This window comes from Equus quagga, chromosome 20 (genome assembly GCF_021613505.1).
Source record: "Equus quagga isolate Etosha38 chromosome 20, UCLA_HA_Equagga_1.0, whole genome shotgun sequence".
Lineage (NCBI taxonomy): Eukaryota > Metazoa > Chordata > Mammalia > Perissodactyla > Equidae > Equus > Equus quagga.
Window position 1 is genome coordinate 8520276 of NC_060286.1, and position 11850 is coordinate 8532125.

Consider the following 11850-nt stretch of genomic DNA (forward strand, 5'->3'; position numbering starts at 1 on the left):
TGATATTTTTGAAAACTTGCCACGTATTGGTAACAGGGCTAAGTATTTGATATGCACTATTGTAAGTGAGCAAAGGTGAGGCCATCTTGTTTTGCTAAATGGCCCAAGCCCCTGCTCTGTGTGACTACTTGCTGCTCTGCACTTACTTTAAAAAATTCATATGCTCTCCTGATTTATGGCCTCTGCCTAGGTATGTACTCTGTGATACCATGATAAATTGAAACTTGTTTCTATGAGTTTCTCTCCAGGAAGAGGTTGACCACAGGTGGGAAACACACCTGCAACATATCCATCACAGCTGACAGAAGAATGGAACAATGTGATGCCTGGAGCCTATCATGCCTGGAGACCAACATCCCTGGACCCCCTCCTCATTGCCCATTTTCTCTGTATAATTGCCTCAAGTTTCTGTAAACCTGGAAGTTGGATTTTTGAGACGTTAGTCACCCATCTTCTGATTAGCCAGCTAATCTAATTAAACTTCCTTTCTCATCTCTAACTTGTGATTAATTGGCTCAGATCTCGGTGAGCAGAGTGAGCCCATTGCTTAGTGTCAAATTCTGGCGACCCAGAGAGGACCATAGCCTCTGCCCGTGGCTGGTTGACTTGGAGGAGGCTGTTTGGGGATTTTTCCCTGCATCTGCCAGGTGGCTTTTTCCGCCTGGGGAATTTCCCTTTGGCTTCCTCGCTTGCCGACTGCCTCTAACGCTTCAGTGATTGGGAAAGGAAGAACCGGATCAACTAGATCGTAAACTGAAGAGCTTACATCTGCAGGTAGGTGAGTAATCCGGAGTGCACCTCCCGGGGAATATATTCCTTTTTCCTTGTCTGGGGGTCTTGGTCAGGCCAAGGTCCATCTGGTTTAGGTGCCATTGTTTAGGGATAAAGGAAAGTGCAGACTGGCTAGTATATTATCTGGAAGACTAGTCTCTGGTTTTTCTGTGGTGCACACGCCTGTATGGTCTGTTCTCCTGAGTGTGTGTTTTGTTCCACTAGTTTGTGTGCCAGTTTTTCTCTGTATAAGAATCCCACAACATACTTTCAGTGCTTGTTACATCGTCTGTGGGGATGTGAAGTTTGCAACCTTTTCTGTCAAGTGTCAAGCCAGAATTGTACACCTCAATGCGGGCACCGCTGTTTGTGTGTTAACACTTAGGAGAAAGCCGTGAGAGCGCGGCCTGACCATCTTTCTCCCTCTTTGTCTGTCTTGTCTGGTATCTTCTTTGCTGTCATTGTGTAAAAGTCAGGTTTGGGCTTAAATAAGCCAGATTTGGACTTCCTGCAAAATAGAAGATCTAAAAATTGTCTGCCAGGCACCTGACCTGGCGTTGGGAGATTAGATCTTTACCCGCCTTAAGCCCTTCCCTCTTGTCTCTCTGGCTTATTTAGCACTGATGCGAGAAATGTGTGCTCGGGCAGAGTGGAATTTGGATAAGTCCTATAGTTATGTGGATACCTGGAGTCAACCCCTGCACCCTTCTCTGGGTCTTTAATTGTCAGACACAAACTTTACCACCATGGTGTTACTCTATCTGTTCCAAGAAAACAAAAAAAAGAAAAAGGGAAAAAAGGCCCACTAGGGTGCATGCTGGCCAATTAGGCTGATTTCACTAATGATCCCAGGACAAAGAAAAGGATGATCTTTTACTCTAATGTAGCCTGGCCCCAGTATACACTGGGCTCATGAGAAAAGTGGCCGCAAAGAGGTTACTTGATTATGATACCATCTTGCAGCTAGAATTGCTCTGCAAGAAGGAAGGGGAGGCCTTATGTTCAAGCCTTTCTGCTGCTGTATCTAGATCAGGGAAGAGGGGACGATGGACTGAGGAGTCCCCTGCCTTCTCCCCCTCCTCCCCCGCTTTTCCAGGCCTGCCGTTTGCCCGAGGGAAAATGCCTGGGGCATTGCCAGGTCTAAGAGAAGGACTTCCTTCTTCTCAAACCCGGCAAGGGACAGTTTGGTCAGGGGGCCCTTCCTGGAGCGGGGCAATGTCCACTGCGACAATATCCCAGAGACACAAATGGACAAGAGCAGCTGACCAGCTTTGTTTGGATGCTCTCTGCTTTCTCTACCTTGGACCTTTAGAAATGAAAAAATTTTATATGCCTGAATGCCCTGTTCTCCTCCTGTTGAGACTTTCTATGTAAACTGAATGCTTAAGTGACTTTTTCTCCAGGCCAGCTAGAAATGCAAGTGCTGCCGGAACATCATCTTCATGGTTCCAGATGGCCCTGCTAGGTGTTCAAACACCACTGCTGGACCCACTGCCATTGGATCTTCAAGGAGGTAAGACTGGATATGTGGGCAGATGGGAAGCCTAGGAAAACAAAGAATGTCCAGCCAATACATATACCCTTGAAAACCCCAAAGATAAAGCTCAGCCTGAAACAATATCTGCTAAAATAGAAGGCTCAGAAAGACATTCAGCCAGTGCTGCAGAAATTCCTGGCACAGGATTAATCAAACCTTGCCAGTCACCATACAGTACTCTTATTCTCCCGGTCGAGAAACCAAATTCAGATGACTACTAGTTTGTTCAGGATCTTCATGCCATAAATGAGGTGGTTCAGGACCTGCACCCTGTGGTGCCCAGCCCTCACATCTTGCTAACTAACATTCCAGCTGAATTTGGCTGGTTTTCTCTTCAGGAAGGATGTGCAAGTATTAGGCCATTCTTTTGGACAATCCAAATGTACAGATGTGAATATCATCCTCCCTAAACCCAGCCACCTTGCTCCCTAATGAGATATCAGATGCCATAGAACATGTCTGCTTACAAGTTATTGAGATGGTGTATTCTAGCCGACCTGATTTGCTGAACTGCCCGTGGGAAGAACCGGACTTGGAACTCTTCACAGTTGGCAGCAGCTTCACGGATCAAGGTAAGAGACACGTGGGATATGCAGTCATAACTTCACAAGAGACTTTAGAGGCTAAGGCTCTATCCCCAGGGACATTGGCTCAAAATTCGGAAGTCATTGCCCTTACTTGGGCTCTACATCCAGCTCAAGGGAAAAAAGTAAATATATACACACATTCCTGTTATGCCTTTGCTGTAGTTCATGCTCATGGGGCAATCTGGAAAGAAAGAGGACTCTTAACAACAGGAAAAAAAGAAATCAAACGTGGCCCTGAAATTCTAGAACTGCTTGATGCTATTAATGAGCCAGCTCAGATAGCTATCATTCATAGCTCTGGGCTACAGAGGGAGAATCTAATGGGTCCAGAAGTATGTCATAGGGTCCCAACTACAAAAGACTATACAACAGGTGACTAAAAGTTGCATAATCTGTGCAAACAACAACCCCAAGACTGCTTCCGGTCCCCTACATCTGTGCACCCATCATAAATAAATTTGGCCTAATGAAGATTGGCAAATAGACTTTACCCAGATGCCCTATGCAGCTGGGAATTTTAGGTTTCTGTTAGTGTTTATGGACACCTTCATTGGGTGGGTAGAAACCTTTTCCATTCAGACTGAGAAAGCATCAAAAGTCACTCGCATGTTGCTAAAAAAATCATCCTAAAGTTTGGCCTGCCTAATACCTTGCAGAGTGATAATGGACCAGCTTTTGTTTCCCAAATAACCTAACAACTGTCCAAAAGCTTAGATATCCGATGGATACTACACTCAGCTTGGAGACTTCAATCAACTGGAAAGATGGAAAAAATGAATCACACCTTAAAGAAGACCATTGCCAAAATCTGTCAGGAAACACAACTAACTTGGGACAAGGCACTACCCCTTGCCCTGCTATGGGTTAGAGTAGCTCCCCGAAGTGGACTTAAATTGCATCCTTTTGAAATTCTATATGGGAGACACTTTCAGGCACCTTCCCTTGGGACTGAGTGTCTAGATGTCTTCAGGAATGTTATGATTGCTAATTATGTTAAATCATTAAGCTCTGTATTAACTTCTGTCCATGAGTGTGCTTCTCATAGGTCTGCATATCTGTCTGATGTCCCTCTATATGCCTTCCAGCCTGGTGATCATGTTTTGCTAAAAATTTGGAAAGACCAGGGACCCAAAAACCAGTTGTCACCCAAACAGACAGGCCCTTCTGAGATTCTTCTCACCGCTCACTCATCGGTAGAACTTACAGGTGTAAAACCCTGGATACATCACTCCCAGATCGGGGTGGCCCCCAAATCCCAGGAAAGTATCCCACATGTATCAAGGGGAAAATGGGTGGTGGAACCCCTTGGAGAGCTAAAATAGATCTTTCACAGTTAACTCTTTTCCATGCTATGGTCCCCCTATGACGTCCTGATTTAGCAGGAAGTAGCCAGAGAAAGTACAACGCCCTATCTCCCCCTTGACCATAAGATTATGGGTTACTACTAACAGGGGGGAAATTGTAAGTGAGCAAAAGTGAAGCCATCTTGTTTTGTTAAATGGCCCCAGCCCCTCATCTGTGTGACTACTCACTGCTCTGCACATACCTTAAAAAATTCACATGTTCTCCTGATTTATGGCCTCTGCTTACGTATGTACTCCCTGAAACCTTGATAAATTAAAACTTTGTTCTATGAGTTTCTCTCCAGGAACAGGCTGGCCACAGGTGGGAAACACACCTACAATGTATCCATCACAGCTGAGAGAAGAATAGAACAATGTGATGCCTGGAGCCCGTCATGCCTGGAGACCAGCATCCCTGAACCCCTTCTCATTGCCCATTTTCCCTATATAACTGCCTTGAGATTCTGTAAACCTGGAAGATGGGTTTTTGAGACATTAGTCACTCATCTTCTGATTAGCCAGCTAATCTAATTAAACTTCCTTCCTCGACATCTAACTTGTGATTAATTGGCTCAGATCTCAGCAAGCAGAGGGAACCCATTGCTCCGTATGACTATTTCAATTAATTTTTTAGATAGGTACAGAGTTCTCTCTTAACCACTCACTATATGGCTTTTCCAAGACCTATCCATGTCTAACTTTTATGTGCTCATGGTGTCTAATGCGGTGATTTTCACTGAGTTGGCACTCAATGCTTATTGATCATGTACTAAACAATTGGATAGAGACGTCGTCTTAGTCTGCTTGGGCTGCCATAACAAAATACCGTAGACTGGGTGCTTAAACAACAGAAATTTATTTTCTCACATTTCTGGAGGCTGCAAGTGTGAGACTGGGGTGCCAGCATGGTTGGTTTCTGATGAGAACTCTTTTCCTGGTTTGTAAACAGTCGCCTTCTTGCTGTGTCCTCACATGACAGAGAGAGAGAAGGCAAGCACTCTGGTGTCCCTTCTTATAAGGGCACTCATCCCATCAGACTAGGGCCCCACCCTCATGACTTAATTACATCCCAAAGGCCCCATTTCCACATACCATCATGCTGGTGGGTAGCCACATCACATCGATGGCTTCAATGTATGAATTTGGGAGGACACAAACATTCAATCCATAACAGACTTTGAATACATGAGCAACTTATGGCTTTTATCTTTGGGTGGAGGCAGTGGGAAGTTAACCTATGAGCTGAGACAGGAAAAGGAATCCAATGGAAGGTGTCTTCTCTTTGGGGAGGTAGTTTGGGAAAAAGCGAGAACAATAATACAACTATGTTGGTTAAACAACTGTACACGTTTGAAAATTAGTAGAACTACAAAACAATAGGTTATCTCAGTCTTATTTCTAATAGTCGAATTATTGAAGTAAACTTTGTTACAAAAGGATTACTTGCAGAAATAATGCTATTATCTTTCATACCTCTCATTGTCAGTCTCCATTTATTTTTGGTTTGCTCACCAGATACTCCTTTAGAAGGACCTGCAGATACATTAATCAAGGGTTTTGAAAGTTCCTTAGGGAGAATAAGAGGAAGTGGAGGAAGAATTAAACATCCATCGCTGTGCAATTTTTGCTGTTCATTCTGCTTCGCTCTCCTGTGGCTTTTGGCTCCCTCTTCCACTTGAAGACTTGGATTAGATAATATCCTCCGACCTATTATTTGAATTCGTTGCTTAGTCTTATTCTCACCCCTGGCTCCATTCTAGGGAACTAGAGAAAGACAAGGAATAGAAATTGAGATTTGTTAACACCCGTGGTTCTGCATTAATGAGGCAGGATTCTGGAGCTCTGAGCCATCACTGGCTCCGGAGGGGAGAACAGCAGTATCTCCTCACTGAGTGCGTTCTGGCAGCAGCTCAGCCAAGTCACAGTATAGTTCCACCAGCTACCCCATGACGGTGGATCACAGTGCGAGTTGGCAGAGGACTAGGCATTTCATAGACTTGAGCTGGAAAAAGTTTAAGCATTCGCTATTGTGTAGTGGTGAAGAGAATGGGGTTTACAGCAGATCTCATTTCAAATCCCAACTAAGCTCCTTATTAATTGCGAACAATGCATTCACTGCCCTAAGGCTTAGGTTTTAGTCAATAAATGGGGGCTAATTCCTTCCTTGTAGGGCTGTTGTGAAGATTAGATGTGATAATGTATTGTGGTATATATCGTGAAGGTGGAGCTCAAAAACATATTCTTTGAGTGGATTAATGAATGAATGGACATATGTAAAGGGCTTACTGTACTACATTGTTCTTACTCATGTTCAATATACGGGAGGATTTGCAGGCCAGGGCTAGAGAAGAATCCCAACTCTTAGCCTTGGCTTCATTCTTAGCCTTGGCTCCATCCTCAGATGGAGAAAAAAATCCATTCATCTGCTTCATCAGCTTCCAACATGCCTTCTGAAGCTCCTAAGTGTTATATGAGAAAGCACATGAACACGCTCGCTTCTCTTTCCTTTATTCCATGTCACCAGAGTGGTAGGTGGTCACTCTCTGCATGCCACTCGTCTGTGTCAGGAAGAGCACGGGTAGGCTGTGTCTTGAAGCAGGTCTAGGACCATTATTTTCAGTTTGTTCCTTCTATGCACCTGCAATATGATAGGATTTGGATTGTAGCTGGAAGTAGATAAGGAGGCCTCTGGCCCCCCACCCTGGGTCACAGGTTCCCACCTAGCTTTCTTTAGAGCCTAAGATTCTTAGGTCCTGGAAATATCTGGAATGTCTTGAATCCCCTTTCCCTTGCTTTCAGTTGAATTGCAACAATTATACTTACCTAAAAATACTGGCTTGGACCATATAATAACAGCTGATAATCAAACATTTTTGGTTTTTCATAAAATTTGATAAAAATAAGCAAAAGAAGCCACCTGAAACAAACTCCTAAAGCATGATGTAAATATTTGCTAAACAAATTTTTTCAGAAGACAGAGGGAGTTAATTTTCAGAGAGCAATATTTCCTAACGAACCCTTTTAAACCTCCCCCAAGTCCATTCTCTAAGGCTGTTTTCACATTGTTACCGCTTCACCTGCGCCTTTTGCCTCTTTCTTTGTCCTGCTCTGCCATCACTTTTCCATCCCCGCACCTCCCGTCTTCCAGCCCTCACCTTCCTCTCGTCCTCGTATTAGGTTGTCTTTTCTCACGTAGAACAATTTGGCCATCTTGAGCTTCCTCATTTCCCCTCTCCATCTCTGACTCCACTCAACACAATAAAAGTCTGTCAATTACAAAAACAAATCTTCCTCCCCACAAAAGAGAGGGGGGTAGGGTTACAAATACTTATAACTCAATACATTTCCCAGAGACATAAATTTTTCAGATGGAATTATAAGCGGCATTCTATTTGCAAGAAACACATTTAGAGGGGAAATAATACCTTTATATTTTCAAAGTGTGAGGGGGGATTTCAGCTTTCCAGTCTCCTGCCAAGTCATCACAGTCTCTCTGTTGCAGTGTCAGATGGTTAATGTCATGAAACTTCATTGGCTCAATGAGAAAGATGGCAGTGGGTCTCCTGTAAAGTGAGAAAGAAACTGTAATTTTGTTTATGTGTAAAAAGTGTGCATAATAAAAAATCTAACAAGTTTAGGACCAAAGAATATATTTGCACATGTGCACGCATACAGCACACCCACCCATACGTATGCATATATACACATTACCTCACTGTTGTGGGCTGGCAGCAGCGAAGACCATGGGCCTGTCAATGAAAGCTCCCAGCGACTTGCAGAGTCAATGCACTTGTCTCATTTGAGGAGCATGGGGTCAAAAGCAATCTCTTCAGTCAGCTTTTACAGATAGATAATACTGATGCTTGTGACTAAGGAAATACTGCCTCTGTTTGTGGGAGGGGGCTACAACATTTCAGCTGGCACTTTTAAGGTGAACTGTGTTGCAGTCCGGAAGGTTGTTCTGGACTTTAAAACATCCTTACCTCTGCCCAACCCCAGTTGCTATATTTACTTGGAGTACCCAAGACTCCTCCTCCAGCTCGTATTTGATAGAATCCTTGCTGATAGGTGACTTTGGCTCTAAGGAACCTGTGTCTCTATCAGCTCTTGAGGTTTTGCCTCCTAGTACCTGGCATGTGTGTTTGGCTTTGTCCCTATCTACTGGCCTGGACTCCTAAATAGGTCTGCCTGTTTGCATGCTATTCTCCAGGCAAGCCTCTGGATCCCACTCAGCTTTGCTTCTCTGTAGCTGGTGTGTACATGTGGTCCAGGTGATGTCTGGAGGCAAAGCTTGCGGTCCAGCAAATTCTAGGATCAATAGAAGTCCCAAAGAGTAAAAGGATTCCAGGATCAGACATTCTCAAGAAGGCCATCATCTATTTTCTCTCTGGCCTGAGGTAAGGGAGGGAGAGTCTGTTAATTTACACTAAGGGGACTCAAAGAAAAAAGTAGGAGATCCCAATACATCAGCCTGAAGTACAGGAATTTGCCTACAATCTCTACCATGTGTCACTGCCTTGTTGGTCTTCCAAGGGATATTTTTATTTCAAGCATGAGATCCAATCATGCTTTTCTATGCCTTTTCCTTTCTGTCCATTTCTAGATATAGGTGGGATTTAACATCAGAACTGGGGACTTAGAAAGGTACCATTCCATGAAGACTTTTTGGGTTGGTTTTATGGTCTGACCACTGATGTACTCATTCGACAAATACTTGTTAGCATCTACTATGCACCAGGCATTGTTTTAGGCGTTTAGTACACATCATGTTGAGATGTAAAAAAACTGCTGATCAGGGAATGGAGGGCTGGGAGTACATGGGATGGGAAGAGAGTAGCAATTGAAAATCATGTGGTCAGGTTAGGTCTCTTTTAAAGGTGACATTTGAGCAAAGGCCTGAAGGAGGGGAGGGAGTTGGCCACATGCGTATCTTGAAGAAGAGTGATTCTGGGCAGAGGAAACATGAGTGCAAAGGCTCTGAGGCAGGAGTGTTTCTAGCTGTGCAAACAATAGCAATAAGGCCACTGTAGGTGGAGTGAAGTGTGCAAGGTGAGGGGTAGAAGGAGGAGAGATCAGAGAAGTGAGGGGGCGGCAGGGAGGGTGGTGAGCCAGAAGATGTATTGCTGTGCGTGTAGACCATTGCAAGGACATTAGCTTTTTACATATGAGGACCACATACTGAACAGGTGGACTGACTTCTCCAAATTTTTGCTCTCAATGTGTGGTCCTTGCACCAGTGCATTAGAATCACCTGAGAGGTGTTTAGAAATGCAGATTCTCGGGCGACACCCTGGACCTCCAAACTGGGATATGAATTTTAACATGATTCTCTGGTGGTTGATATGTATATTCACATTTGAGAAGCCGTGGTATACGTCTCTTTGATCATTGTGGTAACAGCAATCACATCTATACTCTAAAATTTTGAAAAGGTGCTGCTTTTGGAGGAGCGGCTCCAGAAGACTGTCAGCTCCTGCTGCTCTGACGACACAGCAGTTTGCGGGGGGCGGTTGGCGCGCTCGCGGCAGAGGTTTGCGCTCCTTCTTCCCTGACGTGCAGCTATGGCAAGGAGGCAGGCACCCCACCAGGGGAAATATTTTCTGGTGCCCTTTGAATCTGGATGTGACCTATTAACTGGTGTCTGCAGTGAAATACAAGTGGAAGTGACGTGTGCTACTTTTGAATCAGGGATTTTAAGATGAGAATAGGGCTTCTCCGCTCTCCTCACCGTCCATCAGAAAAATGCAGAGAACTCGGAGGCCATAGTGAGATGGAGGGGACTCAAGATGGAGGGTGCCTGGCTCCTGCATCATCATGGGGAAAAAAACTGGCCACTGCCACACTGATCTATTATGTGAGTGAGAAATAAATGTTTGTTGTGTTAAATCACTGAAAATTTGCGGTTTGTTAGGGTGATTAGCATTATCCTAACTCAAAGATTCGCCAACTTGAAGGTGCTTCAGAATCATCCAGAGGGCTTGACTCCACCTGCAGAGTTCCGGATTCTGTAGGTCTAGGGTGGGGCCCCATAATTTTCTCTTCTCATAAGCTTCCTCATGATGCTGATGTTTCTGGTGTGGGGACCTCACTTTGAAAATCACTGCTCTAACTAATAAAATATCCAAGGGAAAGTGGAAAAGCTTGTGTCCTGGAAGGCTATAGCACCAACTCAAAAATGTGAGATTAAAAATTAAGCCAACTTAGTCCTGATGGGGCCCATTGAGCACCACTGTGTTGGCTGATTTAACCTCACGTTGCTGTGTTCAGTACAAAAACGGATATAGAAAGGAGAATTGAAATTCATTAAGCTTAATTTTGGAGGGATGATTTAAACCATCATCCTGCTTTCCTAATTATTCCATCTTTCATTCTGCTCTCTCAGTCCCCTAAGAGAGAAAGAAGTTGATTTATGACTTTTGTAGGACTCTTAGACGAGGTGGCCTTGTTGGCACCAGTTGGAATACTGCTGAGTCTCAGATGACAGTGAGAAGCCAGAGGGCCCTCTGCCTCTCAGAGTAGGTGAGGGGCATCCAGGTCTTCTTCTGGCCCCACCTTCAACAAACCACTCCAAAGTTTCACTGTCACATACTGCTACAGTACAAGTTTAAAGGATTTTTACTGTCTCCGTTGGGGTATTCTGGGCCGCTGAAATGAATTAACTTCTTCACTTAGAAAAACTTCCTTCAGTTTTGGAAGGAGTTACTGCAGGTCTTGTGAAATTGGACTTAGTCCTTTTAAGGTGTCTCGTGTAAATTAAGCCTTGGAATTCTTCAGAGAAATTTGTGATTTTATAGCTCCTCTCGTCCAAAGTGCTATTATTAAATTACCATTCTGGATCACTTCACTGACAGCTCCACTTCCTAAAATAGAGATCAGCTATATTCCTGGACACTAGCATCAAAAAGCTGAATCTGAAATTCTAGTTTCCAAGTGGTCGCCTGTTTCTAACTACTCTTTTTCTCCTTTCTAAGTTCTCTTGATTTGTTTTAGAAGGCATATGTTTCTTCTCTAAATATCTTTTGTGCTCCGTGTCTGTGTATGATGAGCACCATTTTCATTTGCTCCTCTGTTGCTTCTCGAAGCTAGGGCCCCTGTTCCTACCTGGGGGTTTTTGCAGCTAGAAATCTCTCTTGCAACCATATTGATGTGAGGGCAGCTTGGGAATGGGCTTGCTTTGGCATTGGAAGTGCCCTTAGAAGGCCTCATGTGTAACCTGGCTGGGTCTCACCTTGGAGAATGCTGAAAAGGGTAGATCTCTTCTACTTTTTTCCCTCTCTTCTTCCCACTGTCCCTTCCTTCCTTCCTCAGACATTTATTTACCACTTACTCTATGCAAGGCTATGGCGATTCACCAGTGAACAAGGGGGACAAAATTAGCAACCTTATGTTCTGGTAGAGGACAGAAACAATGAAAAATGAGCAGAGAGACAGAGTTCAAATAAGACTAAGTGTTCTGAAGAAGATAAAGCAGGGTACAGTGAGAGACCCACACTGGAGTGGCGTGGTCTATTTCATAGCGAGTGGTCACAGAAATCTTACTTGCAGAGGTGTATCTGAGCTGACCCCCGGCTGATAAGTGAGCCACATAAGGACCTGAGGAAAGTGTGTTCCA

General features: G+C 44.2%; 1 long non-coding RNA gene across 3 annotated transcripts; it reads left to right on the forward strand.

The window, feature by feature from the left end:
• The first annotated feature begins 541 nt into the window (after positions 1-541).
• LOC124230973 (uncharacterized) lies at positions 542-4777 on the forward strand. Of its 3 annotated transcripts, none has more exons than XR_006886329.1 (4): positions 542-778; positions 2175-2284; positions 2801-2880; positions 3941-4777. It is a non-coding gene; the product is annotated as an uncharacterized LOC124230973 (long non-coding RNA). The 3 variants fall into 3 exon arrangements; XR_006886330.1 differs by having other exon boundaries at positions 3981-4777; XR_006886331.1 differs by having other exon boundaries at positions 542-774.
• The last annotated feature ends 7073 nt before the right edge of the window (positions 4778-11850 follow it).